This window comes from Salvelinus alpinus, chromosome 10 (genome assembly GCF_045679555.1).
Source record: "Salvelinus alpinus chromosome 10, SLU_Salpinus.1, whole genome shotgun sequence".
NCBI classification, from domain to species: Eukaryota; Metazoa; Chordata; class Actinopteri; order Salmoniformes; family Salmonidae; genus Salvelinus; species Salvelinus alpinus.
The window spans coordinates 29,267,742-29,280,600 of record NC_092095.1 but is presented as its reverse complement, the minus strand read 5'-3'; positions in this window follow the sequence as shown (position 1 = coordinate 29,280,600).

The following is a 12,859-nucleotide window of genomic DNA, read 5'->3' as shown; positions in this document are numbered from 1 at the left end:
ATAAAGCAGTGACAACAAAAATACAACAGTCACATAGTGGCAGAATAAATTCAACTACACACACTTTTGTCAGGTGAAGTCCACAAAGCAAATATTGCATGAAACAAAACATTATATAACCTGCAGCATGGTCAAGGGCCTTAATGTTTTCAACAGTTTACTAAAGAACTACTGTTTAGAACCACAGAGTTACGAAGTTACTGCAAGTCAGAACAAAGACAACAGGAGCACTATTCCAGCACCATATCAACAAGGCTATATGCTTAGTTTAATACACTGAAAACAAACTTAAAGATGACAAAAATAATTACGTTCAATCAATGTTGCTCAATATTATGTGGCTGACCAGGATTTCTGTCTGTTTGTTTAAAACAAAAAATGTTGTCTCACCCTACTTGTAGACTTGTTGAACGCCAATGGCATCCTCCTTGTTGGCAAAATGTTCTGACAATGGCTCGGTCATACAGTACACTTTTTTATTTTTGTTGTCAAAGGCTACCGAGCTAAAATACTAGCCTAACTTCCTTGTATAGGCAACAATGAACCACAGAACCAGCAAAGTTATCTAGCTAACAAGTTAACACGAGCCTACCAGGGGACATATTGAACAATGATCTCATGCCAGTGGCACAACATATTAATTTATGGTTCGATCATAATCATTGGCCTGTACAGAGAAAGTGAAAACCACAAATCCCCATCCATGGCTTAGGAAAGGGACAATTTAGCAAGCTAGCTAGTGCAGGACATCAACACAAGCAGACCAGAAACAGACATGTTTTTCCTGAAAATGAGTTTTTGCTTAGGATGTGATTTGATTGGTCTGAAGCCAAATCCAAACTGGCCTCCCTTCAGGTGGTTAGAGCTTTGGACTAGTAACCGAAAGGTTGCAAGATCGAATCCCCGAGCTGACAAGGTAAAAATTTGTCGTTCTGCTCCTGAACAAGGCTGTTAACACATTTTTCCTAGGCTGTCATTGAAAATAAGAATTTGTTCTTAACTGACTAGCCTAGTTAAATAAAGGTAAAATAAAAAAGTTGAGCCCAGCTCAACGCTTATTGGCCAATTATTTTATTTAAAAAAATAGTATCAAGGGATGCCAAATTCTTGCTGGCATCAGTCAATGAAATGCTACATTGGCAACATGTTATACTCTTTTGGTCAAGACAACATCAGATACAATGGCTACACATACTGAGACAGAGGGGCGCAATTTCCCTCGTTCGGATGATTTCTCCAGTGAGTATTGTTTAACCAACTTTTTAGAGAGCAGGTAGGTATATTGTTCAGTTCAGCACCGAGGTAAAATTCGTTTTATACTAGATGTTCGGTTTTCTCTCATCAATAGCTATTGAACTAAGCATGCCATGAAAATGGTATATTCTGAATCGGGGGAGGATGGAGAACAATCAACACATTTTTTATTTAGGTTTTAATCTTCCAAAAAATCTAAAAGAATGTGTGTATTGTTCTCCATCCTTCCCTGATTCAAAATATACACATTTTCTTGTCATGGCATGCTTGAAGAGGAAGCCGCCCTGCTGGGAGCCTGAATCTCCCTCAATACCTAGGTTTCCAACCAATTGTCAACAGATTTAATACAAATATTCTAAAATCTGCATAAAAACATTATGCAAATTTTCCCACCAGAGATGTGTTTAGATCAAATTGACTTTTTTTGGGATAAAGGGATGTGCGTGATGACGTAGAGCACATAAAAATACCTTTTGCTAAATTCCCATGTACCGAATAAAAACTACAAGTTAAATGGGTTTCCATCGCATTTTCAACTCTACTGATGGTTTTCCCACAAAAGAAATTGCGTTATGTAGCTCGTGAACCCACTCTGGTATAGGCACGTGCTCTCTAGCCTGCTATAAAAATAGAGTCGCACACTCTATATATAAAATGCATGCGGAAAATATTCAGACCCCTTGACATTTTCCACATTTTGTTACGTTACAGCCTTATTCTAAAATTGTTTAAATAGTCCCCCCCTCAATCTACACACAATACCCCATAATGACAAAGCATAGTATGGATATAGTTAGTATGCCCAAAAGTTCCCGGATGTCGTACTAAATTCGCCAAAATACGAAGTATACATTCAATGGACACTATTTCCATACTTTTATGGCCCATAATGCAATTCTTCTGAAAATAGGCGTGGCTTCACACCGTTTTCAGATTTGAAGAAAACGGCGGAAAATATGTAGCCGAAATCCAACGAGAGCAGATACAAATTCATTGCTTTAACTAATTATGACAAACGTTAAGAAAATGTTCAGCAATGTAATAAAGTAATGACTTTTCAAACAAGTTACACTACACGTTATGTTGGCTGACAGCAACGCTACCCTTACGAACCGCATAACATTACAGCAGTATGTACCGGTATGTTAGATATTTAGCTAACGTTAGTTGGCTACTCGAACTTGCCAGGCAGTATATTAACTATCTGCTATCTAACTACCTACTCAACGTTTATTGACTTGATTATTCACATAATTCTTAGCTAAGTGGTGTAGTCGTTGTGCGTTTCAATGGACATTGTTAATTCTGGCTATCTGCTCCGATGTCAGAGCACTCTCACGCAGAACAACTGATGAATTTACAAATGCTCAACACCGGTTGAATATGGCCGGTGTCAGTAAACATGTGCAAAAAAACCCTAATTAAATTGTTGCCAGCAGCACAGTTACAGTCACCAATGCTCTGGATAACATGAAAACAGCCTAACCAGCTTTGCTAGGGCGTGTCAAATTGTCAGAGTGAGGTGTTCTCTCATTTGTGTCTGGAAGTAGCTAGCCAACGTTAGCCAGTTAACACTCTGAATTTATGAAAGATGATCCACCAGAGCGCACTCTGGCACTCCAGAAGGAATTTACGAACACACCCGAAATCGTAAAATGTTTAGCTAGTCATTTGTTATGCTAACAAGCTAGCAAGACGCTGCATAGCAACAGCATCAACTTCCGGTAGACAGGCAAAGCTCTAGTACGCTCAACTGAAACGATACCGTTAATTTATAGTATACTACAATGAACTAATAGTATGTAGTAAATACTCATTAAGTATGTTGTATACAGTATGTTAGTATGGGTATTCGAACACAGTTAAGAGAAGCATTGAACTACAAAAATTCAGCCATGGCAATATATTCATTTTGACAATAGATATTCTGCCGGTTAAAGCAACTGGGGCATTAGTTCATATACTGAGGTCGGATTGAATTGATTTGTGTGTTCTGTTATAGTTTCTGGCAATGGTTTTATCGAAGGAAGGAAATAATCTATTCCCAAATATTTAAAATGGGAAACAATTGGGATTCCATAAGTAGAGATGGAGTCCTCCGTCGGTGTCTTGAGAGGCAGAAGGGCTGATTTGGTTAGATTTATTTTATAACTTGGAGCTGAATTTGTCTTTGATCTTCAAAGCTTTTGGGAGGGATTGTGATGCATTGTTTCGATAAAGTAACATATCGTCAGCGTATAATGAGATGACGTGATCCGTAGAATTTAGAGATATTGGTGTAATTTCTTTCGATTGTCGAATTGCCTGGGGCCAGGGGTTCCATAGATAGTAAAATCTAGATATAGAACTGCCCAAGGAGCTTTAGTTTCTGATTAAGTATGTACGATATGTAATAGACGGAGGTTATCTGAGGATAACAGTTTAACAAACCGCTTTGGTCCAGATGTATCAATTTAGGTAAGTAAGTTTTGAGACAGGACAACAAAATTTAAGAAAATTGTTTAATATCTGTGTTTATTAAATATAGGGGGTGATAATGAGAGCACTGGTTGGCATCCTTATCTTTTTAAAATAAAAGCTCAACTAGTGCTGTATTTTTTTATTTAACCTTTATTTAACTAGGCAAGTCAGTTAAGAACAAATTCTTATTTACAATGACGGCCTACCGGGAACAGTGGGTTAACTGCCTTGTTCAGGAGCAGAACGACAGATTTTTACCTTGTCAGCTCAGGGATTCGATCCTGCAAACTTTTCGGTTACTGGCCCAACACTCTAACCACTAGGCTACCTGCAGTTTTTACAGCCCTTTCAAATTAACCTTTGTGAACAGCTGTGTTAATAATTTCAAGTAATAGTGGACCTAATTGGTTCCCACATTTTAAATAGACCTCAGGTGGAATTCCGTCACAACCAGGTGATTTGTCTTTATTCATGTTATCCAATGCCCTTGAGTTCATGGAGAGAGATTTGGGCTCCCAGCAAGCCGGCTTCGTCACTTGAGAGAAAACAAGTTAATATATCTTTTAAAAGGGATCTGCCTTGGTGTGGATTTACAATCAGATGTGTACAATTCTTTATAGAAATGGGAGAATCTTTGGTTGATTCATTTAGGTTCTGATCGTAATTCACCTGATTCAGATTCAATAGTTGCAATAACTGCTAATTGATCATTACTGCTAAGCGTGTTAGCCAGTAGTCGACTGGGTCGATTACCATGGAAGTAATGGCTGAGTCTAATTCGATGGATGGCAAGTTCTGCTCTCTGTCTTATCAATAGGTTTAGTTCTGTCTTGACTACCTGGTCTCAAAAAAGTGTTTATTGAGAATGCTCTAACATCGTTAATACCTTTTCCCATTCTGATATCTAATTGTGATTTATTCAGCCCAGATGCAAATGCAGTTGCATTGCTTTTAATAAAACATTTAATGGCATTTAATGGCATTTAATAAAACATGAAATGATGGCGTCCCATCATTGACAAAATTTTTGCTAATCATTATCAATTAATTCAATTCAGTTTCAAATTGTTCACATAAAGTAGGATTTTGTAGTGAGGAAATATTAAAGCACCATCTTGTGGCTCTTTAAGGGGATTCTGAAATGTGTATTTGGCAGTATTATGCATGATCGGCTCATATTTCAATTTTCTTGATTAAAGAAAATAGAGGAGTAGATAATAGTACGAAATCGATTTGGGAGAACGTTTTTTGCCTGTTTGAATAGAAAGTGTAGTCTTTTGCTTCAGGGTTATGCTACTCGCCAGGCATCGATGAGGTTGTAATCAGAGAGTATATGTTCGAGAGCCTTGGTTGCCTGTGGATTGTTGGGCTTATTGGATTTGTCCCGCATGTCCAGAAGGACATTCATATCTGTCTCAATAACCAGTTGGAAGTCAGTTAATTCTAAATATGCTGTTCAAAGAAACGTAGGATCATATACATTTGGAGCATACACATTAACAAAGGCAATTGTCTTTCCATTAAGGAAAGTGATTCTGCCTTCTTGGTCTTCGCCTTTACCAAGGATGGTGATTGAGTTTCTTATGTATCATTATGATTACACCCTTAGTTTTGTTTGGGGCTCATGAAAAAGCAGCCAGTTTGTACAAATGGTTCTCTATTTTATGTGTGTCCTTTTTGGAGCAGGTGTGTTTCTTGGAGCATTGCTATATCGATATGGTTTCTTGCTAGAATAGCAAGACAGTTGGAACGCTTGATAGCAATATTAAGGGCTGTCAAATCCTACGAGTATAGCTAGTGTTGCCATTGTTTTTTTTGGTGTAATTGTTATCTTTAGTGTTGATAAGCCCATAGATGTAAAATAAAAAGCAGGACCCACAGGGAAACCCACCCATTGGTCGCTCCCCACCCAGTAGGCCCACCAGAAATCCTTCCCCCTTCCATGCTAGCATAACGGCGAGTGGCAGCCTTATATGTGAGACCTCTTAACCAGCATATTTTGGGTCTTTAGGTATAATAATAATAACAATTAAGTTAGCCGACTTGACGAGTAAGAGTGGGTAATGAAGAAACAATTATGAGAATGAAAACAAAAAGAAGATATGACAGATATGCAAGCCGTAATACCTAAACAGTCAGAAATAGGATAGCTGTAGGATCCATATACAGTGCATTCGAAAGTATTCAGACCCCTTGACTTTTTCCACATTTTATTATGTTACAGCCTTAATCTAAAATTGATTAAATAAAACATCTGCAATCTACACTCAATATCCCATAATGACAAAGCGAGAAAAAAAACAGGTTTTTCGAAATGTTTGTAAATGTATTAAAAATAAAAAACAGAAATACCTTATTTACATAAGTATTCAGCTCAGGTGCATCCTGTTTCCATTGATCATCCTTGAGCTGTTTCTACAACTTGATTAGGGTCCACCTGTGGAAAATTAAATTGATTGGACATGATTTGGAAAAGGCACACATCTGTCTATATAAAGTCCCACAGTTGACAATGCATGTCAGAGCAAAAACCAAGCCATGAGGTCGAAGGAACTGTCCGTAGAGCGTTGAGACAGGATTGTGTCGAGGCACAGATCGGGAGAAGGGTACCAAAACATTTCTGCAGTATTGAAGGTCTGCAAGAACACAGTTGCCTCCATAATTCTTAGAACCATCAAGACTTTTCCTGGAGCTGGCTGTCCAGCCAAACTGAGAAATTGGGGGAGAAGGGAATTGGTCAGGGAGGTGACCAACATCCTTGTATACCATGGTTTATATTTGTACCTATGTTAGCAAATGTTGTAAACAAAAATACAGTTTAAAAGTCACGGACAATATATACAGTAAATGTATAAACCATGGCAAAGGTTTATACAAAGAGAAAACATGTACATTTTATAACACATTTCATTCAATTCTACTCATTTTGCCATGGGGAACGGAGAATGTTTTAAGGCAAGTTTTCTGCAGTTCTACACACTTTGCCATGGGGTGGACAGAAGTTATTGCAGTTGTAAAGGGCAATTCCGCCACTTTTCAACCTCATAGTCACAATCTCTGCTGCAACACCCCCTGAATAATCAGAATAAAATATTTGGTGACTGTCAGTGACTGACAAAACAAGAGAAAAACTGTTGATGCACAACCACATTTTCAAACACCTTGTGTATTCTGCTAATCTAACAGTTGAGACCCCAACTGATCCCTAGCTGCCGGGGTCCCGCTTATGCCTGGAGCCGGCCCTGGACAATGTAAATGAGGCTAATCATTATACCAGATTTTGTACATTCCTTGTGCTGACATGAAATTGTTTAGTGCAAATCCATCTGGAAGCAGGAGATGGTGAGATCCTTAGCATACACACAACTACTACTACAAAGTTCAATGCCAATGTTCAAGGCCTGAGTGGCACTGTGCCACTGTGATAAATGAACATGGTTTGCATAAGACTACTACAACAATTTTAAATGTGTTTAAATTGTAAAATTAAAGACAAATAATTTGGGCTATAAGAAATACATTTTATTTAATGGGTTAAGGCAAAGCAGAGATAAAACACACACACAATACTTTTCATTTCACACATACAACAATATAGCCTATTGTTAAAGTACAGAATGTTTACAATATCATAAACAATAGTCTTTTGCATGTTGTTCCAAATTACATTTCATATATTAATGTGTACATAACCACATTACTGTGAAAATGCTTCTGTTTGATCAGCAGTTATTGATACACCCTTCATTCGGTTCAATGGGGCACTTTTGTCATGAAGACAAAGGGGATAGGTGCTCTCTACTCAAATGGCACAACATCATCATTCAGATTCACAGCATATGACAACCATTTTGTCTACCTGAGGGATGTCTCCTTTTCATATCTGGAAAAGGTAGAAACTGATTCTGCTGCAGCATTGCTCATCTTCACAGTGGGAATCCAGTCAACATGGGGGTCCTGATAGAGGTCAGCTGGTGAACCTACATTAGTACATCAACAAATGAAAAGCACCCCTGATGTTAGAATATCACTTCTTCAGGTCAACTGTACCGTCAGGGCTCTTGATTGTTTGCTTGTGTTTAATTAATTCAGGGGTTTTAGTGGCATATTTAATCTATTGTTGGGCTGGAACAACCAATAGTCAACACATCCGATTGTCCTATTCCATTGAGGCCTTTTCCCGATGCTGTAATATCCATACATTTTCCCTCCACTTATGAAACCAGTTTTTATTTTTGTATTTGTTTTTACAATGTCCTCCAAGCTGGATGGATGTCATTTATTGTACAATGTGTGTCTCCCCTTTTCAAAGGCATCGCTTAGATGGTTGCATTCAAGACAAGGTTTTTTTTATTGATCTGTTTGTCAGTGTCAGCAGAATAGGCTACCCTTTGAGTTGTCATATTAAAAAAGATTCTGCTAATGTCTCCAGCCATATAACGTGTAATAGAATTGCATGAAATGTGTTTATCAAAGGCCACATTTCTTTTCTGTGCAAATGAAAGAGAAGAAATGTCTCTGATATAGCCTCTAGGCCTATGCCACTTTGAGCTCAGCCATGCACAGTGATTAGATTGAGCTATAATAGCCTGGATTATGACTATCCAATCCACCCATCACGTTAGGATTAACAGGCTTACATTAGTCTGCAAATGCGATGATAGATGCATGCAATGCTTTATTTATAAAGATGCATTTTTATGGTGAAGAAATAGCCTCCCCAAAACTTAACCCACGCACCACCTATGAGAGAGACGCATGCTAATAGCTAGACTACAAGCATCTAGCTAGCTAATGTTGACTAATTTAGTCTTGTTAACACCTGGTTAGCATAACCGCTAACATCTAAACTCGAAATTGATCTGATTTACTAGTGATGAAATGATCGGAGCTGACTGTACTGACGGCTGTCTGGGTTCAGGTCTTGAAGGAGCAGACCCTGTACTGACAGCTGTCTGGGTTCAGGTGTTGATGGAGCAGACCCTGTACTGACAGCTGTCTGGGTTCAGGTCTTGAAGGAGCAGACCCTGTACTGACAGCTGTCTGGGTTCAGGTGTTGACGGAGCAGACCCTGTACTGACAGCTGTCTGGGTTCAGGTCTTGAAGGAGCAGACCCTGTACTGACAGCTGTCTGGGTTCAGTTCTTGACGGGCAAAAAGGTTATTTTGCTTTTCTGACAGTTCGTGCATCTTATCTCCTTGGTGTTTCATGATTTCACCATCTGGAAAGGCTGATGGATGTTATAGGCACGATGTGTCAATAATAAAGGGGGCTCTTGTTTTTTTACTGACTGGCTCTCATCTATGTCTTTCTCACTCAAACACCCACATGGACTGTCACACACAGCCTCTGAGTGCCAACCCCTTCCAATACAATGGTTGGATTTTCAAATCCAAACAATCTGAGGTCTCCCCCCAGGAAAGAATCAATCAAAGCTCAGCCCATATTGCAGTAACAATGGACTCCTGTTCAGACTAGTGTGTCACAGCTCTCCCTTGCTGTGTACCACGTCACGTAACCCAGGCTATAAAAGTAGTGCCATATTTGGAAAAGGGTGTGATATGAGATTTATTTTATGTTGTTTTGATCAGGATGGTGGATGTGGGAGGTCAAAGAGGAGGAAGTGGATCCACCATTTTGAGAGTTTCGTAAACATCATCTTCCTGGTGGCTCTCAGTGATTTATGACCAGGTTCTCTATGAGTGCGCCAACATGGTGAGCTCTTTCTTCCCGGTCTCATAAAGTCACCGAATGATTTTGGGTACTGTAAAAACCCACTACTGGTACACAATTGTAGGCCTATGTTTACAATGAAACATTTGTACGTACACTGTAAATATAATCGCTACATTAGCTTCATAATTAAGAAAATACAGACATTGTTTCTCTTTATGGAGTAGTAGAAGGCAGTTTAATCCCAAATCAACATTCTAAAGGCATATTTCATGACTACACAGAGACACATCTTATGGAGATCCATTACATACATATATTTAGACATATAGTCGGTATAGATACTCATAAATGATTTAAGGACATTTGAAGGAACTGTTTGAGGACAGTTATAACATAAAGAAAGATAATTGGTCCATGTTGATATAAATACACAGTGAACATTAACCAATGATATCACTGCCCAGGGAAGAGTGGTCAACACATCATTAATATGCTATACTCTTTATAGTAATAATACATTTACTAGATACAGTAGTCCATAGCGACAGTCCTATATGTCGGCTAGTGGTATCAGACATTCATACACATGGTCATGCAAACACACACACACACACATAAAGAAACAAATTATACAATGTCATTTTGAACATCCATTTCAACATAAGTTCTGCAATTTTTGTTTCATTCTTTAGACACACAAAGAAACAGCATCCTGGAGTCATCCTGATAGAGAGAGCAATGTTACAGACTGATAGGATAAAACACATCATATTTCAAGGAAACTATTCATTTAGAAGTTCTAATAATAATTATGTTCTGTAGTGTAGCTTTTTGCATTATCCCATTGTGCACTTTTGTATGATAAGAGTACAACTTTTGAGTAAGATGTTGATTGTTTCGACACTGATACAACAAAAATGTCTATGGGGACGGCACTTGGTACTATCCCTGATTTGGAACCGCAATCACACGCACACACCGTAACCAATCTCACACACACACACCATATTGTATTGTACATTTACAGGGCCTTCAGAAAGTATACACTTCCCCTTGACTTGTTCCACATTTTCTTGTGTTACAGCCTGAGTTTAAATGGATTAAATTGAGATTTGTTGTCACTGGCCTATACACAATACCTCATAATGTCAAAGTGGAATTATGTATTTTCTAAAGTTTTACAAATGAATTAAAAATGAATAGCTGAAATGTCTTGAGTCAATAACCCCTTTCAAGCCTAAAATAAGTTTGGGAGTAAAAATGTGCCTAACAAGTCACATAATAAGTTGCATGGACACACTCTGTGTGCAATAATAGTGTTTAACAGGATTTTTGAATGACTACCTCATCTCTGTACCCCACACATACAATTATCTGTAAAGTCCATCAGTCGAGCAGTGAATTACAAACAAAGATTCAACCTCAAAGACCAGGGAGGTTTTCCAATGCCTCACAAAGAAGGGCACCTATTGGTAGATAGGTTAAAAAAAAGAAGACAATGAAAATCCCTTTGAGCATGGTGAAGTTATTAATTATACTTTGGATGGTGAATCCAGTCACTATGACAATACAGGCATCCTTCTTAACTCAGTTTCCTGAGATGAAGGAAACCGCTCAGGGATTTCACCATGAGGCCAATGGTGACTTTAAAATAGTTACAGAATTTAAAACTTCTTAGGGCTAGGCGTCCTGTCAGCGGGACACCTGTCGACAACTTCCAGTAAAATTGGAGAGCGCGCAAATTCAAATAAATAATCATAAAAATGATTCTTGTTAATCTAACTGCATTGTCCGAATTGCATAGGACCCATAGCTTTCCATTGAAAGAGCATGGGCTCTCAAAAAAAATAATTTCCCGGTTGGTTTTTCTTTGAATTTTCTCCTACCATATCAATTGTGTTATAGTCTCATACATCATTCTAACATTTCTACAAACTGCAAAGTGTTTTCTATCCAATGGTACCAATTATATGCATATCCTGGCTTCTGGGTCTGAGTAACAGGCAGTTTACTTTGGGCACGTCAGTCAGACAGGAAGTGGAGAAAAATAGACCATAGCCTGCGATATAGGCATCCTTCTTAACTCAGTTGATGAAGATGAGATGAAGGAAACCGGAGATGAAGGAAACCGCTCAGGGATTTCACCATGAGGCCAATGGTGACTTTAAAATAGTTACAGAATTTAATGGCTGTGATAGGAGAAAACTGAGGATGGATCAACAACATTATAGTTAATCTACAATAATCTACAATACAACGAAGATATTGTGAATTGAAAGTAATAATTATTTTAGCTGCCCTAACATTTTTAGCTGCCCCAATAACTGCCCCAAACCTTGACTGATAAGAACATGAACTTGGCCCAAAATGTGTCTAGAAAAGGCATATTTCATAGTTCTAGTAAAGGGTATTCTTTCCCTGCAGCAAATGCTACTCTTTCAGCATGCTGTGAGCCAATGGGAGTAGAAGAGAGGGGGCAGGCAGGCAGGCAGAATTTTGCAGCCTTTGGAACTGAAAGGCTTTTGCTTGGGCCCGTTAACAGTACGTTTCAGCCTGTGTTTGTGGCTAGTGACCTGCTACTTCATTCCAGCATGCATCACTAACCCCTCTGAGGGATAAAGAGAGTGAGGACTTGCACAGATGGAGAGAAGAGGAATGAAAGAGGAAGAGATTATCTATAGCCCCGTTTATACCTGCCGCTAACATGCGTCCTGATATTGTCCTGATCTTGTTCTTATCCTGTCTGTTAACAAAATAAGATCTGACCTGTCTAAAATTGTGGGCACAGTCAGAATGTGGAGAAGATCAGGACAAAGGACACACAAGGTTTAAACGGGGCTTTAGAGGAGAGAGAAACATAATATGGTTATAATACTGTAGAGGATGGTAAGGAGAGTGAGAAGTAATCAGTGACCAAAAACGGTCGACTGAAACCTCTCATCAACTGGTCATGACCCTGCAACCAGTGGTCAGAGGAGTTCATGCACACGCACGCATATACACATCCATACACACACACACACACACACACACACACACACACACACACACACACACACACACACACACACACACACACACACACACACACACACACACACACACACACACACACACACACACACACACACACACACACACACACACACACACTCCCTCCCTGTTCTATTCCAGTGCTGTTAGCTATAATTGGTGAACCATTAGTTACTTATTAGCAGAGAGAGTGGGCGGTGTAATTATTAAAGTAGCCAGCCATGGAATGTGGTCTGTAGCAACCAACTGAGATAGTGTTGCAAAGTGCCCCTGTCTTTTAAGAAGGTGCGTTAGCATAATGGAAAATGACTACTTTCACTCTACTACTCCAACAAGAAATGTCAAAGCTGTTAGATGAAATACAAGCAGCATCTGAGTTTTAGAGCCTCACAAAAAGCTAAATACACTATTAACATTGTAACAGTACATAACACTC